A 23,633-nucleotide genomic window follows, 5' to 3' on the forward strand; every position below is an offset into this window, starting at 1 on the left:
CTCCCCTGGCGAAAGCGTAATGAGGTTGCGTGTTGTTGGAATTTACGGAACGGTGGAGCAATGAAGGGAGGCAACAGGAAATAGAAAGAGGAGGATGAAATCTGTCCCGTATTACTAAAGAACAATCAGAGTGTAACACACTAACGCCATCAAAGTTCGAAAAGCACAGGTCCAGAATATTTCCACTGCAATTTTTTATGCGATTACACTGTGCCATAGAAGTGAAAGCCAAAAAATCTAGCAACCTATTACCCTTCTGTTCAATGTGGTGGTTGTAGTGGGAATAAGTTAGCTGGCTCCACTCCACGCCAGGAGCATTAAAATCTCCAAGCAGCAGGACTTTGCGGTTGCCATGAGTGATAAGCACCTGTTCAATGGAGGAGATTAACTTATTGAACGCCTCAGAAGCTACATCAGGAGGAATGTAAAAAACACCAACTGGAAGTTTTTCAGTTTTAGAGAAATGAATTTCGACCCATAAAGACTCATCTGCGTTATCAATATCGCTACGTAGCACACACGGGAGAGATTTGTCAACGGCGAGAAGGACCCCGCCCCCTTTTTGTTTGCATCCCGTTAAAGCACGATCATTACGATATACATGGTAATTTTGAGGAAAATAATCACTGGATAGGATATCAGGGCACAACCAAGTTTCAGATATAGCTATTAACGGAAAGCAAGAAGCCAGAACGTTACCAAAAAATTCAGTCGCCTTAGTTCGAAGACCTCGCACATTCTGATAAAAAACATCTAAACTAGTCATGGTTGTTTTTCTTACGTGAGGCGCTCAGAGCTGTGAAGCATGCCTTCGCGAAACATGCCTCGAAACTTCTTAAAGAGGCAGTCTTTCGGCCAAACAGCGGGGTCATTTAGGCGCTCGAAACACTCTTCATTCAAGGAAATATAAAAGGATGCATAGGTGTCGAATTTAGTCTTCAGTCGTCGGCAGCTCAAGGGCGAGACACCTAAAGTAGACAGATGAGCATTGAGACTGGCAGGGGTGGTGGTCGGAGAAAGCTTGGAAACAAACATAGCTTTGGGGCGCTTCGGCTGCGAAACGACGACCAGTCCAGATGTGTCTGACGCACCCACACATGCCCGGCTTCGGCGCTTTTTCTCAAAACTGGGAGGGTGACAGTCAGGCACAGACACGGAAAGCACTGGGAAAGGGGTGGACGGAGTTGGGTGCAGTGTAGGAGACGCCGGAGACACCGCCTGCAGCGGAGCCGACGTAGCCGACGAGGATGGCACTTCATTGTTAACAGCTTGGGTGAAAGAAGGCTTCCCCGAGCTGCCGCGCATTCCATTCTGCAAAGCAGCGGGACGGCGAAGCAATTCAGCTCGCAAGGAGCAAACCTCTGCACGCAGGGAAGTGACCAACTTCGCATAATGGGCGCGGTCTCCCTCCCTCTCCTGACGGAGGCAGGCAAAAGCCCGCGCGTTTTCCCGGCGCAGAAGGTCGTTGTCCTCGCGCAGCCCGGCCCCTTGGTCGCTGAGAAAGGAAATTCCCTCCAGCACGTCAACGAGGAGCGCGCGAAGACCGGCAGGTTCGGCACCAAGGTCACCCGGTTGGAGCGGGGGCGCCGGGGCCTTCTTGACGACTGTCGGTGAGCCTTGACGAAGGGAGCAGCGGGAAGAAGCCCTGCTTGCGGGCGCGCCGAAGTCGTCGCTGGCTCCACTAGGCCTAGCCGCCACCTCAACCGTTTGACAGATGTTACACTTGAACGGCCGAGCGCCAGATCTCAGGAGTTGAAGCTCCGCGTCCGGCCACACAACACACTTCGCGTGCACGCGTTTTTTACAGGCAATGCAGCGGAAAAACTTTTGTTTGCCATAAAAAACGCAAGAGCAAAGAACACAACAATCCTTGCTAGGCGACATCTTGAAAAAAAAGAAAAAGAAATAATAATAATAATAATAATAATAATAATATTAATAATATTAATAATAATAATAATCAATCAATCAATCATTTATTTGCGTGCCCAGGAACAGCCGGGGAGGCCTTTGTGCTGGCGCACGGAAACAAAAACACGAAACATGATGTACACATCTCTCAAAGTAACAATAAGAGGAGAATAGTAGTGGTTACAGAAAACTAAACATTTTGACCTAAATACACACAAACGCACCAACACAATAGCAGTAGTTACACACACAGAAAACCACACATTTTGACAACACAAACACACACACTTACAAGAACCCATTCATCCACACAAGTAATGCCTAACAGTGAGGCATATCTGACCGAAGTAAACGAGACAACTAAAAAGTGAATAAAAGAAAAAAACGAAAGCATAGCTGATGTTGAAGCCACAGAATGAAAGTCAATAGAGTTCATTACTCAGGGATAAAAGACCAATACGGAATAAGTAAATTTGACAGTTACGCCATTACAAACTCACAGACATGTTTGCAAAACGGAGTAGAGCAATCGTTAAATATATCAAGGTAATCCGAATAGTGATTGTACGTGCATTGCAGTCGAAACATAGGGCACAAGACACGCAGAAATTTGGGATTGCAAAAGGTATCATGTTTCCAGGTCCACTTTTGCTGCAAATAAAGGGGAACAAGTTGTAGTAGCTCACCGCAAGACAGTATGCCGCGGATAGTTTTAAAGAGGAAGAGAATATCAGCCTTATTCCGCCTGGATATTAAACATGATAGCGTCAATGAAGAGGGGGATACAGGATTATAACTACTACAATCACCAAAGCGATGGTTGAAGATAGATATAAACTTACTTTGGAGCCTTACGATAAGCCTACGGTTTGTTTTGCACGTGCTATTCCAAACAACAACAACAACAACAACGACAACAATAATAATAATCAATCAATCAATCAATCAATCAATCAATCAATCAATCAATCAATCGTGTTTATTTACGTGCCCAGGAACAGCCAGAGGCCTGAGTGCTGGCGCACGGGTAGTTACATGAAAACAAAATACAAGAAACATATAGCAAGAAAAAAACAAGCGACAAGACACACACAAATTGAAGTAGTGAAAATGACAGAAATAAAGCACAGGCGGAGCCTGGGTACAGGTAAAAAAATAAAAAAAGAAGATGCCTATGTTGCTCTGCCCGTCGTAAAGGCCACACGACAGGCAGAGCAACAAACAGAGTTTGACAGTAATACAACAAAAACAACGGCAAGAGTGTAGAGACAAATGAAAAAACGAACAAATGACAGTAAACAGTTTCAAAAATAGGCAACTATCAGTTGGATAGACACAATAGCAGAGAAATCAAATTCCAGAAAAAAAGAACGACAGACATATCATAGGTGTTTAACATACTGCATTCAACAGCGTTGTTCGGTAAACTGTAAAGGATTTCTGAAAGATGTCAAGGCGTTCAAAGAAGCGGTTGTAACAATTCTGTATTCTGCGCACAGGAGAATGATTGGAGTTGCGTGCAGCGGTCAAGAACTGGCGATGCGACCTGGTGGGCCTTTGTGGTACACTAAACTCTAAACAGTTAAGCAGGTATGCGCAAGAAAGGTCACCATGAACAATTTTGTGAAGAAATGTAAGGTCTGCACGCATACGTCTGCAGTTCAAGGAAGGGATGGAAGGGACTATGGATAAGTCAGAATCAGGATGAAAACTGTGATTGTGATGACGGTGCTTAACTATGGATAAAAACTTCTGCACACGTTCTATTAATTCACTACTAGATTTGGAGATGCCGTTCCAGGCAACAGAAGCATATTCTAACTGTGGTATACATATTGCATTGTATAGCATTAGAAATGGATCTGGAGAAGAGAATTCCTTTGTAATCCGACACACATTTCCAAGGCTTCGGAGTGCTCGCCGGGTGATGAGCCTAATATGAGGAGAAAAAGAGAGGGTACTGTCGAAAAGCACCCCTAGGTCCCTAATCTCCTCAACCCTTTGCAGAGGAGCTCCCTCAACACTGTAGGAAAACAGCAGACGGTGGGTTTTCCGGCTGTAGGTGACAACCGTTGTTTTAGTGGGGTTGAAAATTAGGCAGTTTTTCCTGCACCAGACCGATAATTCCGACACATCCCTCTGCAAGGCACAGCAGTCCTGAACACCGCTAATGTGCCTAAATAGTTTGACATCTTCAGCATAGAGAAGAAAAGAAGAGTTTGTTAACACTGTTGAAACATCATTGATGAAGACAGAAAACAATAATGGACCTAGCACGGAACCCTGGGGTACACCACTTGTTGCAGGGTAAACACTAGACTTTTTGTAGTTAACATCTACATAAAAGGCCCGGTCAAGGAGATAGTTGGACAACAAGGCAACAAGGCTTGCGTCTACACCGGACTTAGCAAGCTTGTTAATTAATAACTGATGGTTCACCACATCAAACGCCTTACTGAGGTCAAAATAAATAACGTCCAACTGGCCGTTTTCACAAACTGCAGCCGAAGCCTGTGTCATAAAGCTTGCAAGATTTGTGACCGTCGATCGACCCGAGAAAAAGCCGTGCTGATTTGGTAGCACAACGTTCTTGACGCAGGCAGCAAGAACTGTATGTATGTATGTTTGTGGTTTATTGGCGCAAGGGTTTCTAAGACCAAAGAGCGCCAGAACTATGTTATGTGGTCTTTCAATAGTCATGTTTGTGCTTAAAATATGTATGAAATGAGCATGATACATCTTAAAATACTGTATATATGGGTGTAGAGGGCCCGTCCACTAAAGCATGAAGATGTTCATAATGGTGGCTGAAATGGATTATGGGTGCAACGTGATGCACCTCGAGCCAAAGAGCATGCGACGAGAGTGGGCCTCCCGTGCGGATAAAGGGAGCATGAGGGCCTCACTCACTGCTCGTAGGCTCTGAGGTCACGCACTGTACGAGATGAGTTTTAAAAACTTGATGTCTGCAAGATAACTTAAAAGACTTTTGTTTCTAAACATAGGTTCATTTCCTAAAAACAGTGAAGGATGTAGTGGAATGTTGTAGGTATATATTTTCGGGAAATGCCGTTTTCTGACTTCATTGCAGAATGTGCACTCAATTAATACATGGAGGACGGTGAGTCGTTCCCCACACTTGTTACAAACAGGTGGGAGTGTTCCATTCAAAAGATATGCGTGTGTAGCGTAAGTGTGGCCTATTCGCAGTCTGCAAATGGATACTTCAATGAATCTGTTTTGTTTTTCTGTTGTGTATCTTCCTAGGTTTGGTTTTACTGAGTGGAGCTTGTTGTCTGTGTGTGTGTCCCACACGTGCTGCCAGCATTTACGGATTCCCCTCCGGATTACTGGTTTCAGATCGAGGTGAGGGACCTGCGCTACATCAACACCACTACGTAGGGCCGCCAAAGTGGCGTTCTGGTCAGCAATTTCATTGCCCAGAATGCCACTGTGTCCAGGGATCCAGCAAACAAGTATTTTTAGCTTTGACTTATAGGCAGTTATAAGAGCTTTAAAAAGGCGGTTTAGAATAACGTTTTTTGTGGGCTTAAAGGAATCCAATGCAGTTACTACGCTTAGGGAGTCTGTGTAGATGACTGATTGTTGTATTTTGTTCTGTGTAATGTGTTCCACTGTGATTAGAATACCATAGGCTTCTGCTGTAAAGATGCTACAATTTCTGTTCAATGTCCTTGTGCTGGCAAAGTCCGGGCCATGTGCAGCACAGGACACAGAAGAAGAAGACTTGGAAGCATCTGTGTAAAAAGAGGCGCATGGATATCTGTGTTGTAAACTTAAGAAATGCTGTAAAATCAATTCGCGGGGTGCACGACGCTTGTCAATTTGTTTAAAGGATGTGTCACAATGAATAGTTGACATGTCCCAAGGTGGGACTGTATCGGCAATACAGGTTTTTATGCCATCATCTAAAGACACCCCTATCTCCTCTGCAAGGCCTTTGACACGCAAGGCTACAGGGGCAGGGATCGACGGGCGCGCTAAATACAAATGGGCGGATGAGATGTCATTCACAATAGAATTGCATGGGTGATTCGTCATAGACATTGTCCTAATAGCATAGAGGAGTGCTGTATAAGCACGCTGGTGCTCTAGGCACCAGTGGTCGCATTCTACATAAAGACTCTGGATTGGACTTGTCCTGAAGGCTCCAGAGGCAAGGCGAAGGCCCAAATGTAGTACTGGGTCTAACATTTTTAAGGCAGTTTTAGACGCGGACCCGTATGTTACACTTCCATAGTCTATACGTGACCTAACTAAACTCACAAAGAGACGTAAAAGGCAGTCTTTATCAGCACCATAAGACTGATGTGACAACACTTTTAAAATGTTAATGGTTTTTAGGCATTTTTGTTTGAGTTTCTTTAAGTGCTGTACGTACGTTAGTTTTCCGTCAAGTACAACACCTAAAAACTTGTGTTCTTTCTTGACAGCAATCCGTTCTCCGTTCAGTGTGACATCGGGTTCTCGACGAATTCCACGCTGTCTTGTGAATAACACACATGTACTTTTGTGAGGATTCAATTTAAAACCATTTTCTTCCGTCCATTTTGCAAGCCTGTTCACACCTAACTGTATCTGCCTTTCACATATGGACTGATTGCATGACCTAAAGCTTATTTGGACGTCGTCAACATACATTGAGTAGGAGATTGAGGGTGGCAACGATTTCCCAAGTGAATTCATTTTAATTATAAACAGAGTACAGCTTAATACTCCACCCTGGGGAACCCCATTTTCTTGTATGTATGTTCTTGATACCACTGTCCCTACTCTTACCCTAAATGTCCGCTCCGACAAATAACTTTCAATAGTGTTTAGCATATGTCCGGACACACCGAATGCCTTGAGATCAAGCAGTATGCCGTAACGCCAAGTTGTATCGTATGCTTTTTCTAAGTCAAAGAAAACAGAAAGACAGTGCTGTTTGTGGATAAAAGCATCTTTGACATACGACTCAAAGGCAACTAGCTGATCAGTTGTGCTTCGACCTGATCGGAAACCAGCCTGACAACTGTCCAGGATGCCGTTATATTCAAGAAAATGGATTAGCCTCTTATTTACCATTTTTTCAAAAACCTTTCCTAAGCAACTTGTCAGAGCTATTGGTCGGTAACTGGCAGGTAGTGAGGCATCTTTCCCCTGTTTTAATACGGCAGCTACAACTGCTTCTCTCCAAGCTCTCGGAAAGTATCCCGCCGCCCATATTTTGTTGAACAAGTGCAAGAGTGTTCGGAGAGTTTCTGGGTGCAGATGTTGTATCATTGTGTATGATATACTATCTGCCCCAGGCGCTGAAGCTTTACATGTTCCCAAGGCGACCAAAAGCTCTGTTATGGAAAATTCCGTGTTGTATGGTTCGTCAGATCTTTTGTTATCACGAATCGGTTTCTTCTCCATAGATGTTTTGTGTCGTAAGAAAGCATTCGTGTAATGAGCAGAACTCGATACATATGAAAAGTATTTCGCAAGTGTGTTTGCCTGGTCCTCTAGGGTATCGCCTGTACTGTTGACCAAAGGTAGGGTGTGTGTTTTCCGTCCATTAAACTTTTTAATTCTGTTCCATACTTTGCCTGCATCTGTGTACGAGTTGATAGAAGTCACGAAAGAGCGCCAGCTATCTCTTTTTGCTTGCTGGCGAATGCGTCTTCCTTGTGCTTTTGCACGTTTGAAGGAAATCAAGTTTTGCGTAGTGGGGTACCTGCGAAGGACACCCCACGCCTTATTTTGAGCCTGCCGTGCAAGCCTACACTCTTCATTCCACCACGGCCTCCTAGTGTTAGGTGTGGCACCAGATGTTTGCGGAATTGAGCCCTCGGCAGCATGAAGAATGTGTGCAGTCACCAGTTCACAGGCTTCGTCAATGCCCAAATAGCTTAAGGACGTGTATGAAAGCTGAGATAATTGTTTAAATTTTAACCAATCAGCACCAGATTCCTTAAACTTTTTATGGCAGATGGAACTGTTACGGGCTTTATCAATGCCTTTCAAGATGACAGGGAAGTGGTCGCTCCCATAGGGGTTGTCGTCCACTTCCCATTCAACAGCCGGAAAGAGGACAGAAGAGCCGATCGCCAAGTCTATGTGTGAGTATGTATTGTGTGTAGTGTTGTAGTATGTCGGCTCTTTTTTGTTAAAGAGACAAGCTCCGGATGAGAAGAGGAATTTTTCTATCAAGCGGCCCCGGGAATCTGTGCGTTCAGATCCCCATAGTGGGCTGTGTGCATTCAGGTCACCTACGAGTAGGAACGGTTCCGGCAGCTCATCTATGAGAGACTCAAATTCAGAGCTAGATAAACGATATTCAGGGGGAATGTATAGTGAGCAAATTGTTGTTAATCTGTTGAAAATAATTGCCCGAATTGCAACCGCTTCTAGGGCGGTACGCAATTGAAGAGATTGGCAAGGGATAGATTTTTGCGTAACTATAGCTACGCCACCAGAGCAGTGCGTGCAGCTATCTCTGTCTCTCCTAAATACTGAGTATTGGTTCAGGAAATTGGTGTGCTTAGGTTTCAAGTGTGTCTCCTGTAAACATAGGATGGCTGATTGCGTTTTGTGTAGGATTTCATATATATCATCTAGGTTTTTAATAAGGCCCCGGCAGTTCCACTGTGTAATTATTTGTGCTACCATAAATGTTTAGGGAGGAGATTTTACCTGGTGTAGATGAGGACTCGGGCTGGATGTATACTATCTATCAGTTCTGACTTGGGCCTGTGACACGGGTGGCTGGTGGCTTTTTGCCTCGCCCCGCCATGGTGCGCTGTTCTCTTTCCGCCTTTGGCACTGGCAGAGACGGTGTTACCTCCATGTCATCATCTGAGTGGTGTGACAGTGACGAGATGGAGTCCTTGCGGGCTCCGCCTCGGGATATGTTCGAAGTGGAGGCAGGAGCCCCTGCCGTCCTCGACGGTTTGTTAGACACAGAAGTGGTCGTGGGACCGACCACATCTACGTCCATGGCCGCCTGCAGTCTGGCAGCCGGAAGAGGAGGATTGACGGCAGAGCCGTCACTCCTCACACTCGCAGCTAACACAACACTTGCGGGCGCCACAGGTGTCGTGTCGGATGGTTGGGCTGCCTTGGGCAGCACCTGGGGGGGCTGGGACGGCACCAAGTCTGCTTCGCAGTACTGGGTGGCCGCCGTGACTAGACGCCGCTCCGCCCCCCGGCGAGCTGCATCGGCATACCTTTGCGAAAACATTGAGTGTTTCTGTCGTGCCTCTTGATAGGTAATGTTCTGGGTGACCTTCATGTTTATGATTTCTTTCTCGGCTTTGAATTTAGCACATGACCGAGAGTATGCAGCGTGGGGTTGTTCACAGTTGGCACATTTCAATACGTTAGAAGCACAGTTCTCTGAAGGGTCATGATGTCCTGCGCACTTGGCACATGTCAGTTTTCCGCGGCAGGTGGTAGTACTGTGCCCATACCGCTGGCACTTGAAGCAGCGGCGTGGGTTGGGTATGTAAGGTCGTACGTTGCAATGAAGGAAGCCTGCAGTGACAGACTCCGGTAGGACACTTCGGTCAAAAGTTAGGATCACATGTTTAGTTTTTACTTCTTTGCCATCGCGTCTGATCATTATTCTTCTTACCGCAGTAACGCCCTGGTCACGCATGCCCTCGAGGAGGTCAGACTCACTTTCATTGAGCAGGTCCATCTCAGATATGACGCCCTGCGAGCTGTTAAGGCTCCGGTGTGGCGTTACAGCTACTTCAAGGCCAAGTAGGTCGGTCTGGTTCAAGAGACTATCAGATTGTTTTTTAGTAGATAGTTCTACAAGCACGTCCCCCGATGTCAGCTTCTTTGCCTTGTAGTTCGCGCCAACTACACTCTCAATGAACTTGGCAATTAAGAAGACCGACTTGCAGGTAACTGGAGATTCCTTGTTCTTAGATTGTATCACTAAGAAGCGAGGAAAGTTGTCCGGGGTGTTAAATTTCATGTTGGGCAGAGGTTTGAAAATTACATCGGTGCGGGCCCTTTTTGGGGCCCGATCATTTGGAAGAGAGGATTTCGAAAGTACCATGCGGCATAGTATAAAGCAGGGAACTGGGGTACTTTCTTCTTTGACGTTACCCTGATGGTCAAAGAGGTCCCGGAGCTCCCAGCCTGATAGACAGACAGGGAGCCCATCGGCCGGAGCTTGACCAGGGCTCCGACGGCCACCGTTCACGGCTTCTAACCCTTCACCTTTCAACTTCTCGCCACGGTAGGTAACAGCTTAAGTATGGGGGGCTCGGGGTACGCGGTGTCGCCACTCACCGTCACCAAGATTACTCAAGGTGCCCCGTGCGGGGAGGCAGCAAGAACTCTGTGCAGAGCTGACTCAAAGAGTTTTGAGGCGACACAAAGGAGTGAGATCGGGCGATAGTTAGAAACGGCTGACTTATCACCAGACTTAAATATTGGAAAAATTCGAGCGATCTTCCATGCACGAGGAAATTTACCTAAAAGTAAGCAGTTATTATAAATGGAAGTTAAGACAGGCACATAAATGTTCCCGTAAGCCTTCATGAGGGCTGCTGGAATTCCATCTGCACCACAGGAAAATGATGGTTTCATCCGTTGAAGGCTATCATTGACAATTTTTTCATCGAACCTAAGTGTGTTAAAATTAGAGTTATTAAACGATAGGCGTTCGTCGTTGCCATCTGGCAGTTGAAAGACAGAATGAAAGTACTGAGCAAAACTGGTGGCAACATCCTCAACCTCTTCACCATCGGAATTAAGCAGGCTAACGTGTTCTTTAAACGCCCTAGAACGGCCGCGTACATACCTCCAGAATTCAGCCGGTTTCTGAGACGCAGCAGCCTCTAACGGTTCTATATAGAGCTGGTGGTCACGCCGGTAGAGGATTTTACAAAGTGAGCGATACCGACTAAACTCCGCTTTCCACTTGTCGAGCCCAGAACGCTTGGCCTTTTTGTGGGCGCTATCCTTAAGTTTAAGCGAACTTCGAAGTTCTTTAGAAAACCAGAGGGGAAATTTGGAAGGAACAGGCTTATAACAAGGGATATACTTTTCCATGCCACTTCTGACTATTTCGGTAAAACGTCGAACCTGTTCGTCAACATCATTGACATCCAAAACACTAGACCATTCAGCAGATGAATAAAAGTGATACAGCCCAGCATAATCTCCACGCTTGAAAGCATATCGCGGGACTGAACAATTGTCAACACCGCCAGAGCTATGCTGGGTCGCGACCGAGACAGAGACAATAAGAGGGGGGTGAAACTTGTCGGGGTGCACAAGGGATATTTCGGAGGCACACACTCGTACGTTTTTAAAGTTTGAGAAGCACACATCTAGAACATTACCACAAGAGTTTTCTATGCGGCAAAACTGCTGCATGGAGGTGAACGACTGAAAATCTAATAGCATGCTGCATTTCTGCGCTGCATAATGGTTTTTGTGCTCAAAGGAAAGACTGTTCCAGCGAATACCTGGGGTGTTGAAGTCTCCAAGTATGATGAGCTTATGGTTGGAGTGTGCATTTGAGACATTTTCTATGGATGTGAGTGTTCGATTAAATTCAGAAGGTAATACATCCGGGGATATATAGAATGCACCGATGAGTAGCTTCTCGCCCTTCGTGAGGCCTACCTCAAGCCAGACTGATTCGTCTAGGGTCTCGAGGTCAGCACGCCGCATGCACTGCACTGAATGATCAACGGCAACGAGAACCCCGCCACCTTTTTGTTTAGGTCCAGTTAATTTTCTGTCGCTTCTAAAGATTTGATAGTTAGAAGGGAAATAGTCGGAAGACGAGATATCATCGGAAAGCCAGGTTTCAGTAATGACAACAGCAGAAAATTTAGAGCATACAATATTTCTAATAAATTCAGAGGACTTAGTTCGTAGACCTCGAGTGTTTTGATAGTATATGTCGAAACTCTCGTACTTACTGATCATTTTCAGTTATTTCAGAGCTGTGCAGCATACCAGGGTGGACCTTGCCTTGAAACGGCTTGAAAAGGCAGCCTTTTGGCCACATAGACGGGTCGCTCAGGCGCATAAAACACTCCTCGTTAACAGTTACGCAAAAAGAAGAATAGGAGTCGTACTTAGTCCTAAGGCGTTTGCACGACAATGGCGTAACTTGCACAGTTGACAAGTGGGCCAACAGTTGAGCAGATGTGGTGTTAGCCGACAGTTTTGAAACAAAGATGGCCCTGGAGCTGGGTGGTCGGTGTACCACAACCAACTGAGAAGCTTCCGACGCACCCACGCGGGGAGGGCTCCTTTTCTTCTGCAAGTTCGTCGGCGGGCCATTAATCGCAGTGTCGGACCTAGGAGGCGGGGGCAGAGGGTGGAGCGAAGGGGAAACCAAAGTGCTCAAGGCCGTAGCAGGTTGACTGCTGGGGCGGTCAACGAACGGCGAAGCGGTGGTAGATGACAGGAAGGGGGCACATTCACCAGCTGCACCGGCGGCGGCTTCGGCGAACGACGACCTCGTAGGGATACCAGACTGCGGTGACGTCACCGGCGGCATGAAAGGATTAGCAGGCTTCGGGGAAGCAGCGGCGCGGGGAAGCACAGGCGGCGCGGACTGCGTATGGGATCCAGTGAAGAAGCAACCAGTCTCCTGGGCCGCACTCTCGATAGCTCAGAAATCTTAATAGAAGTATTTCCTCCTTCGTCGTCTCCCCCTCAGAGGACGAGGCAGAGGAGGCAGGAAGAAGCAGAGGAGGCACTTGTCCTTACTGGGCGCCATAATAATAATAATAATAATAATAATAATAATAATAATAATAATAATAATAATAATAATCAATCAATCAATCAATCAATCTGTCAATCAATCAATCAATCATGTTTATTTACGTGCCCAGGAACAGCCAGAGGCCTGGGTGCTGGCGCACGGATAGTTACATGAAAACAAAATACAAGAAACATATTGAAAGAAACAAACAAGCGACAACATACACACAAATTGAAGTAGCGAAAATTACAGAAATAAAGCACAGGCGGAGCCTGGGTACAGGTAAAAAAGAAAAAGAAGATGCCTTTGTGGCTCAGCTTATTGTAATGAATACACAACAAGCAGAGAACAAAGTTTAACAGTAAGACGACAAGAACAATGACAAAGTATAGAGACAAATGATAAGACAACCATGATAAGTAAACAGTTTCAAAAACAGGCAACTATATTGGTTAAACAGAACCACAGAGAAACAAATTTCAGCAATAAAAAAAAGAAAAACGAACGACAGAGATATCATAGATGTTTAACATACTGTGTTCAACAAAGCAGTACGGTAAATTGTAAAGGAGCTTTGAAAGATGTCAAGGCGTTCAGAGAAGCGGTTGTAGCAATTCTGTATTCTGCGCACAGGAGAATGATTGGAGTTGCGCGCAGCGGTCAAGAAAAGGCGATGCGACCTGGTGGGCCTCTGTGGAACACTAAACTCTAAACAGTTAAGCAGGTCTGCGCAAGAAAGGTCACCATGAACAATTTTGTGAAGAAATGTAAGGTCTGCACGCATACGTCTGCAGGTCAACGAAGGAATGGAAGGAACTATGGGTAAGTCAGAATCAGGACCCGAACTGTGATTGTGATGACGGTGCTTAAATATGGATAAAAACTTCTTCTGCACACGTTCTATTAATTCACTACTAGATTTGGAGATGCCGTTCCAGGCAACAGAAGCATATTCTAACTGGGGGATACATATTGCATTGTATAGCATTAGAAATGGATCTGGAGAAGAGAATTCCTTTGTAATCCGACACACATTTCCAAGACTTCGGAGCGCTCGCCGGGTGATGAGCCTAATATGAGAAGAAAAAGAGAGGGTACTGTCGAAAAGAACCCCGAGGTCCCTAATCTCCTCAACCCTTTGCAACGGAGCTCCCGCTATACTGTAGGAAAACAGTAGACGATGGGTTTTCCGGCTGTACGTGACAACCTTTGTTTTAGCTGGATTTAAAATTAGACAGTTTTTGCTGCACCAGACCGATAATTCCGACACATCCCTCTGCAAGGCACAGCAGTCCTGAAAACTGCTAATGTGCCTAAATAGTTTGACATCATCAGCATAGAGAAGAAATGAAGATTTTGTTAACACTGTTGACACATCATTGATAAAGATAGAAAACAATAGTGGACCCAGCACAGAACCCTGAGGTACACCACTCGTTGCAGTGTAAACACTAGACCTTTTGAAGTTTACATCTACGTAAAAGGACCGGTCAAGGAGATAGTTGGACAACAAGGCAACAAGACTTGCATCAACACCGGACATAGTAAGCTTGTTAATTAATAATTTATGGTTCACTACATCAAACGCCTTACTGAGGTCAAAATAAATTACATCCAACTGGCCGTTTTCACAAACTGCAGCCGAAGCCTGAGTCATGAAGCTTGCAAGATTTGTAACCGTCGATAGACCCGAGAAAAAGCCGTGCTGATTTGGTATCAGAACGTTCTTGACGCAGGCAGCAAGAACGTTGTGCAGAGCTGACTCAAAGAGTTTTGAGGCGACACAAAGGAGTGAGATTGGGCGATAGTTGGTAACGGCTGACTTATCACCAGACTTAAATATTGGAAAAATTCGAGCAATCTTCCATGCACGAGGAAATTTGCCGAAAAGCAAACAGTTATTATAAATGGAAGTTAAGACAGGCACAAAAATGTTGCCGTAAGCCTTCATGAGGGCTGCTGGAATTCCGTCTGCACCACAGGAAAATGACGGTTTCATCCGTTTAAGGCTATCATTGACAAGTTTTTCATCGAACATAAGTGTACTAAAATTAGACATATTATTAAACGATAGGCGTTCGTCGGGACCATCTGGCAGTTGAAAGACAGAATGAAAGTACTGAGCAAAGCTCGTGGCGACATCCTCAACCTGTTCCCCATCGGAATTAATCAGACTAATGTGTTCTTTAGACGCCTTAGAACGGCCGCGTACATACCTCCAGAAGTCAGCCGGTTTCTGAGACGCAGAAGCCTCTAACGACTCTATATAGAGCTGGTGGTCACGCCGGTAGAGGCTTTTACAAAGTGAGCGATACCGACTAAAATCCGCTTTCCACTTGTCAAGCCCAGACCGCTTGGTCTTTTTGTGGGCACTGTCCTTAAGTTTAAGCGAACTTCGAAGTTCTTTAGAGAACCAGTGGGGAAATTTGGAATGAACAGGCTTATAAAAAGGGATGTACTTTTCCATGCCACTCCTGACAATTTCGGTAAAACGTCGAACCTGTTCGTCAACATCATTGACATCAAAAACACTAGACCATTCAGCAGATGAATAAAAGTGATAGAGCCCAACATAATCTCCACGCTTGAAAGCATATCGCGGGACTGCACAATCGTCAACACCACCATAGCAATGCTGGGCAGCGACAGAGATAGAGACAATAAGAGGGGGGTGAAACTTGTGAATAATAATCATCATCAATAATAATAATAATAATAAGAAGAAGAAACAGCAGCAGGAGGAGCAGAAGGAGAAGGAAGGGGAGACGACGAAGGAGGAAATACTTCTATTAAGATTTCTGAGCTATCGAGAGTGCGGCCCAGGAGACTGGTTGCTTCTTCACTGGATCCCATACGCAGTCCGCGCCGCCTGTGCTCTGTCATGCAGCTGAAGCTGGGTAGGAAGAGAGGGGCTGGAAAGAAGCATCTCCCATTGCTCTTGTTGGAAAGTTGACTGGAAGAGAGGACGGTGCTCAGGGCTAGAGTCGCCCACCCCCTTCATGTGGTGCAGTGTTCCTACTTCTGAGCAAAATTTACATTCAGAGTCGTATCGTTTCGGATGGATTAAGTGAAGACGTGTCGGGTGTGGGAAGGAGCCGGATTTTATGAGCCGTAGGGTAGTTTGTTGTTCTCTGGAAAGGTCAGAGCAAGCCGAGATAGAGTGTCTCTGAAGGCGATATGGCTTGGTTATGTCCCTGAACTGGACAATCGGGTGACTGTCCTCGTGCAGCTCAACAGCATGGGCGGTAAAAGCGCAGGCTTGTTGGTGGGCGTATTCCTTGCCCTCCATGGAATCGTGAGCGGTTGTCCAGATGATATAAATGGAACTGCTTGCGGAGTGGAATTTCGGCACACGCAGTGCAGGTCGGGGCACCAAACGCGACTGTTAAGTTTGGTAGGCTTGTTTGGAATCGGTGACTACCTTCCGAATCCCTTGTTGAGTGAGAGCCAAGGCGATGGCTGCCTCTTCGGCTGCCGTCATATCTTTGGTCTTGAGTGAGGCACAAGGAAGGAGGTTGGTTCAGGAGGTAGCCACGATGATTCCGTACTGCTTCCCTCGGTGTTAGGAGGCGTCTGTGTAGATAACTGCATGATCCCTACCGAGAGTGGTGTTGAGCGCTTGAGCCCGTGCTTTTCGGCGACCTTCACTGTGTGAGGGGCTCGTATTTTTAAGCAAAGGGAGCAGCTTTAGGTCTTTTCGCCAAGAGTAAGGGGTTACATAGAGCGGAGAAACATTCTGCGCTGGCCAGCCATTATGGTGAAGGATGCGGCGTCCCGCCGCAGTTCTGCTCATTCGGAGCTTGTGGTTAGAAAGATGGCCCTCTATCACCTCTTCCACTGTGTTGTGGACCCCGTGTTGAGGAGCCTCTCTGTGGACACACTCATCGGAAGAGCAATGGCCTGCTCAACCGCCTTTCTAATCATTATATGAAGCATCTTTATGTCATCCTTGCCGATAAGAAGACAGGGGGTTGAAGTAAGTCAATCTCGAGAGTACAAAAGCTTGAATTAATCAAAAGGTATCGGATTCTTTGAGGCCTTGCTTTCTGGTGGCAACTTGCCTGATCATGTGTATGATTTGATTGATGCTGTGTTTGAGGCGCTGAAAGGATGCGTCACCCTTGGAGTTGGCTTGGAGATGTAGGCCCGGGATCTTGATGCTGGTGCATGGAGATCTGGTCTGGCCATCGAGCAGGGTTTTAATGTGTTCCTTGATGTGTCGTATTGCGTGAGGGCGGACAAGGAGCGGTTATTTTTTACATTTGCTCTGGAGGCCACTTTTAAAGGGAAAGTTTTCATCGTACTCGAGCACAAGTGCCCCAGGAAGTGTCTTCAGTAGTGCAGAATGTAGTATAGCTTTGTAATTTGGGCTGATCTCTACCAGTTTCCTGAGCGCTGCCGTGGTACGATAAAGATGATCGTAGAGGCGCGAAGAAAAGTGACATCATTCGCATTTCCCCTGGTGTCAAGTCTACAACCTTATACAGATGCTGTTGAAACAATTGTCTGGTCGTTCAAAGCACACAGTGGCTCTATGACCGAGTCGCAATTTTCTTCAGCTGCTAAAATCTGGGTTAATTCTTGGTACGGCTTTTTTTCGAGCGCCGTTGACCAGTGGAGTTACTGTGCATCTTTGGCAAAGGACTCGCCTTCACACGCGGACTCTTTGGAGTAATACAAAAATGGGAAACCCGCTGAAACGCCACCGTTTAAAATTGGAATCTTCTGTTTCTTGAGGTTGATACTTTTATTCAGGGTTCGTGTTATCGTCATACCTAGGCAAAGTTGACGTGACTCACTCTAAATTACTCACAAAATTTTTTTTTCGAATCACCACTCACTCAAACTGAGGCTAAATGCTGAGCAGCAAATCTGCGCTCACTCAAGCTCAAACTCACAGTGAGCGAAAAACTCAGAACTCACTCAGACTCAAAACTCAAAATGTACTCAGAACTCAAAATGTACTCAAACTCAAAATGTACTCAAACCCAAAATGTACTCACAACTCAAAATGTGCTCAAGCCTAAATTGTACTGAGTACTCAAAATGTACTCAAACTCAAAATGTTCTCAAAACTAAGAATGCACTCAATCTCAAAATGTACTGAAACTCAAAATGTACTCAGAACTCAAAATGTAGTGAAACTCAAAATGCACGCAGTACTCAAAATGTACTCGAACTCAAAATGGACTCAAAACTCAAAATGAACTCAGACCTCCAAATAGGCTGAAAACTCAAAATGAATTCTGAACTGAAATTGACTCACAACTCTCTCGTCCTTGGAATTTACTGGGCTCAGATTGAGTCTGATTTCATAACCATGCAGAGTTTTAGAATTCGCGCGTGGTAAAATTATAACGGATGCTACTTCGTGAGCACAAACTCTTGCATTTGGTAGGACATGATGCCATAACTCCTGTGTGGTCGGAAACAATTTTCGTTGCAGATTTATTACAGCTATACCTGCTGGCCACGATGATTACCGCTGGTTGCAAGCAGTTGTACGTATATATTGGATACCAAACTCTTGATATAGGCTCTGTGTTCGTGTTCATGACAGAGGTGGTGCAGACTTGATGTTGTGCTGGGGCCCTGGGGAGAAACAAACAAGATTGAGCGAAGGGACGTGCGCTCACTGCTCAGTTCATTTACGTCGAAGCTGTTTAGGGTTACGCTTCCTTGCATTCTTGTTCTGCATCCTGAAAAATGCCTTGTGTCAAAGTGAACTGCCCCGCGAATCTCTGAAGCGCGAGTCGTTCATGGATATGCCTTTCTTTTTTAATGCTAGAATTCTTTTCCGAGTACCCCCCCTTCCCTCCCCCGGCCACGATCGTGTAACGCCCTGAATTTCCACAAAAATGCAGATATCAGGGAAGTTCAACCTGTAATCATTGTAAAAGCGTAAATGCACATAATTCATCAAACGGAATAAAAAAACTAAAACAACGAAATAATAAAAAAATACCGAAAATAGTGAACCGTGTTACACGCCTGTCATGAATAGCCACAGCTTGGGTTAAAATTGAAAGTGATAGGCCGCAAGAGCACGTGGGAAATCAGACTGAAGGTATGGAGACGTAAATCACATGGGACAAACAAAAAAATGCTTCGTGGTGCTCATCATGACTTAGTTATCGTGAGTCATAATAAATGATGGACTTCATGATGATGACCCGTAGGCGCATGGGATCTGAGAATAAATTTTTTGATTAGGCAAATAACGTGGGACAAATAAGAAAACCATCCTGGTAGTGATAATGATATAGTCACGGTTAATCATACAATGATTTAAAATTTATTTGGACGTCGCTAGTGTGTGTCCCCGCACCGAATATAAGATCTCGGTGCAGGGATTCGCGTGGGACCAAAAAAATGCTGCCTGGTTATAATCGTGACACAGTCATGGTGAGTCATTGACGGACTCTGGTCATAGATATGATTAACATTGAAAGTGATGTGTGCTAGGGCACGTGGGGTGTCAAATGAAGGTCTCAATGAGGGAAATCACGTGAGACAAATACAAATTCTTCCTGGTCATAATCATGACATAGCCACTGTGAGTCATCGATTCGGTTAAAAAAACAAAGTGATGCCACGGCGATGTATGGGGTATCCAATTGAAAGTCTTGATGAGGGGAATGACTAGGGAGAAATAAGAGATGCTTCCTCGTTATTCTCATGCCATAGTGATGGAAGGCAGAGATTAGGGTAAAATTCAAAGACAGACTGGCAGATTGTGTGGGGTATCAAATTAGAGGTTTCGATGAATAAAAATTGTGGGTCAGATAACATCGGCATCCCGCTGATCAGTACTAGCTAGGAGCAGAGTCCTTCAATGCTTTACTGGTCACGAAACTGCTCCGTAACTCAATTGGAGAGCTTCATATGCTGCGTTTGGCTGCCGCGCGGGGGCGCCACCGTCTCACTGAGGTCACTCTTCGGGCGGCGTTGCGGTGGCTCGAACGGTGGAGGCGCGGCGAGTTGTGTTTGTTTTGTGCGGGAAAAAAACTTTAACGTGCATCTCGTGCTGTTGTGATGCGACTTAAGTAGTATAAAGACGATGCCGAACACGTGTTGCGTCCCGGGATGTCGTTTCATGTACAACGATGCAACAGAAAGTGTTTCCATGTTCTGCTGACCGAGCGACGGGAAGCTGCGTGAGAAATGGAGGCGCGCCATTCCAAGGCAAGAAACGGGAGATTTCAGCTTCCATTATAACTGCGTGATAGTGTGCGGAAATGCACTGTGTGTGAGAATAAAAATGCAATGTACCCATTTGAGAGCATCCAAGACCTGGAATTTTTGTCATATCAGTAAGGTAGTAGCGGTGCTTCATTAGCAGTTTGCAAAATTGTATTACCTTGCGCTCATGCTCGTGTGTAAAAAAAGCTTTGGGACGTCCTTGTGCATTACATTTTCATATTTCCGCGAATTATCCCTTAGGGTTCGTTTCGTTTGTTTTCCAATCGCGCGTGGCCACTTCCGGATTTCTTATCTGGCGGTGCAACCGGAGCGCCCGTTTGCTCTTTTTGTCGTACGTCCTGTCGGCAATATTGTTTGATATGGAAAGGGTGTCACCTTGTCGCTAACTTGATTTTTTTGTTTCTTCAACAATGTTCTTGACCATAATTCCATAGATCTGAAAGTAATACCGTTCCGAGATGTATAGCAAACGCCGCGCAACTCACTTTATGAAAGTTCATTTGTGCACGTCAGACTGCGGACTGCTTCTCGACGTTTGTGTTTCATTCTAGTCTTTTTTAGAGCAGGAGCTCACTTTAATAAACTTCGTTTATAAAAGCTTTCCGTCGTTCTTGGCTACGTGGCAATATTCTGATCCATCCGTGTGCTGCACGTCGTAGCGCGAAAAAATAAACTTTTGTACGCTGGGCCACGCTCTTTTGTTTCACTTCGTAATATTGAAATTTTGTTGTTGCGTGCGATAACATCAGTTATATTGTTCTTTTTTTTCTTTCCTTTTTTTGCAAGGATTGCAAAGCGTAGGCACACGGTGAAACATATATCTTTTCGTGTTTTCATCCTTCACTTTTCTGCAGCGTTTTTAGATGTTCTCAAGTATGTACCAACTCCTCGAAACAACAATACTATTGGGCTATCTCTTTTAGCGTTCTGTGCATTCCAGAGCAATCAACGGATTCATTAAGCGTAGTCTGAACGATGCATACTTGAATTTTTTTATTATATTCTCGATAGGCCCGCAGAAGTCCGTTACTACTGAGCTGCCGTATGCGTGGTATTTACAACTTTTGCTTGAAGAAAAGGAGCAATAGAGATTTAAAAATCCGCAAACACGATGGCGCAGCGCTCGTGCCAGAGGACGCAGAAGGCGTTGCCGTTCGCCTTTGAAGTCTACGGTAATTTACTTCGAAAAATCAAACCCCATTGAAGGCAGGTGATATACACAAAAACTGGACTATTCATCGCTAACTACTACGAAAAAAAAGCACACTTAATCAGCGCGCAGACACCAAAAGCAGCGAGCCTTTGCACGCTAAGAGCTCGCCAATATGCCGCACGCGCGGCGTCTGGATGCCCTTCGTACGGCGATGGCGCCTGTAGTGGCACCAGCGGTCCCTATATGAAACGAGCACCGAAGTTTCGTGACCATTGAAGCATTGAACGACTCTGCTAGGAGTAAACTGCTAACATTTATCGCAGATGCTGGAACGGTAGCACAAAAGAAATTGTGGTGTCAAACAGAAGGGTTTGAGGAAGAAAATTTAAACCGGAAAACGACCGGATCGTAAGATCATTCTGTGCACTCACTTCCTAATTAAAAATTCAGAGTTGTGTCGTAAGCTCATAGGGGCTGTACAATTGGTTTCCGTGTCAGGATTCGCGGGTAGCTAAAGCGAACACATGCTACTTAGAAGTGTGGCAAGTTCAGTTTTAAAGGACGGCAATATTGTAAGCGCGACGCTCCGAAGCGTGAAAATTCGTTTATTACACTTCCACATTATCCCCAGCATCAAACAATTCGAGGAACACTTAGTGTTCTTCTGGACTGACAATCATCATCGTTGGTTCCTAGAGCGGTGTTCGCAGACGGCTGTGTCGTAGAATAAACGTCCTACTTCACAAGGTACCCAAGGTGCTTACAATATTCAAAAACCCTCATCGGGTGCTTCGGAGGGATCAATCGTGCTTGCGGCATTTGACCAGGCCATCTTTAAAACGTTGCTTGGTCGACAACCTGTGGCTCGCAATGTCTGGAAAAAGCTTATGTAGCCACCAAAACAACGCTGCTGAACAGCCAAAGGGGCAAGATGGAAATAAAAATCGGGAAAACTTTTTTAATGTCGCGATGGGTCAACATCCGCCGCTAACCACTGCTCACTGTATCATGCTTCTGTAGCTTCTTTTATACTAGAATTTTGCCGGGTCGGCCATTTTCTAGCGATCGTGGCACAACCTGGCGGACATTTTTTGAGGACTGCGGGGCGAGCAGACGACGTCGCAGTCCCACGCTGTTGCACCGTGCCGCGCGTGGATATCAGACGTCCAGGTGGCATCGAAAACCGGTGTCATTTATTTGGTACGCCAGCCGTGTCAAGTTCAACAGTGCTTTAAAGAGAACGTTCAAAGCGCCCGAGAGCTGTCCGATTTGCCCATAAATTCTGTCCCGAACCCGCTAAGGCGGCGGGCTACCCCACAAGCGCTTTGTTTAGGCGGGGTTTGCCTGTGAGGCTACGTTTACCGTGCAAGCAGACACCCCACTTTTCATCCCCAATTGATGTTTATTTTCTTAATTGGGGGCAGGTTGCCGTCATTGCCTTTACTTGGCAATGTGCAGGACCTACTCATCCAGGCGTGATTACGCCATCATACTCTGCACCAACAGTCAGCGTTAGGGCAAAGGTCTCGTGCAAAAAAACGTGTGAAGTGCACCACAAAACAAAGAAGTGTCTGCCTGTGCGGAATCTATTCGCTGCACAAATTTCCTGCGCCACGTGAGTGCCGCCGGGAATTGATAGCCGTCCTGAATCGGAAAGAATTCTAACCAAGCAGATTTGCCAGAATACGTACAGTTGTACGCTTTTTCCAGAAATACTGTTTATCCACCCTCATTTTTACTCCCTATCGCACGTTTTTTGTTCACTGGAGGTATGTTCTGTTCATCTCATCGACAGGAAGTCGACAAAAATCATCTGGATACCGATGCTGCAGCTCGGGTATGCAAAAACGTTGAGTCCAAAAGGAAACAAAAGCGTCGCGGAGACGGAGAACGCCCGGTCGCGTCAGGAAAAAGCTGTTCGCGGTTCCCACCCACCGCTGAAACGATAAGGTGCTTCGAAGCAAGCAAACGGCCGTGAAATCTTGGTGGATCAAATATGTTGCCCCTCTTTGGCAGCAGCAAATAGTGTTATGAGGCGGCAAATGTTTTAGTTTTGTGAGCAAGCATGTCTACAACCTGCACAGTTAAAGGAGTATTTCATGGCCTTGTTGAACAATCAACTCAGTATGACGTGTGGGAGCGCGTAATAAATTTCAACACGTTCGCGCACCGACAGCAGCAAGCCATTCTTGTAAATTTGCACCATCGCGAACGCGATCGAAGGGATTCGCTGAATCACCAACGCACTTGCTTTTAGCGTGCACGTAGGGGGCATATCAGCCGAATAGTTCCTAAGCTGTTTCATGGGAGGGCAGGCTTCTTGACAGAAGTTGATTGCTGTAATGTCTCGAGCCAACTACGCTTTCAAGATAGCGTGCCAAAAATAAAACAGTACAATTATATCTATCGGGCACTGAATAAGGCTTTTTTGCGTACCTGGTCATTATTCAGTGCATCATTTCTGATGGTTGCATCCGATCCACCTTGCTTCACCAAGACAATATTTTGATACCCTACACGCCCTATCGGCATCACTTTTATTTTATCCCTGCCATTGGCTACCCTTGGCTATATCATGATGATAAGGAGGACGTATTTATTTATTTCATATGATTCGCCTCATCGAGACCT

Source organism: Haemaphysalis longicornis, unplaced genomic scaffold (genome assembly GCF_048455015.1).
Source record: "Haemaphysalis longicornis isolate Haplotype H1 unplaced genomic scaffold, Haemaphysalis longicornis Haplotype H1 scaffold_34, whole genome shotgun sequence".
Taxonomy (NCBI): Eukaryota; Metazoa; Arthropoda; class Arachnida; order Ixodida; family Ixodidae; genus Haemaphysalis; species Haemaphysalis longicornis.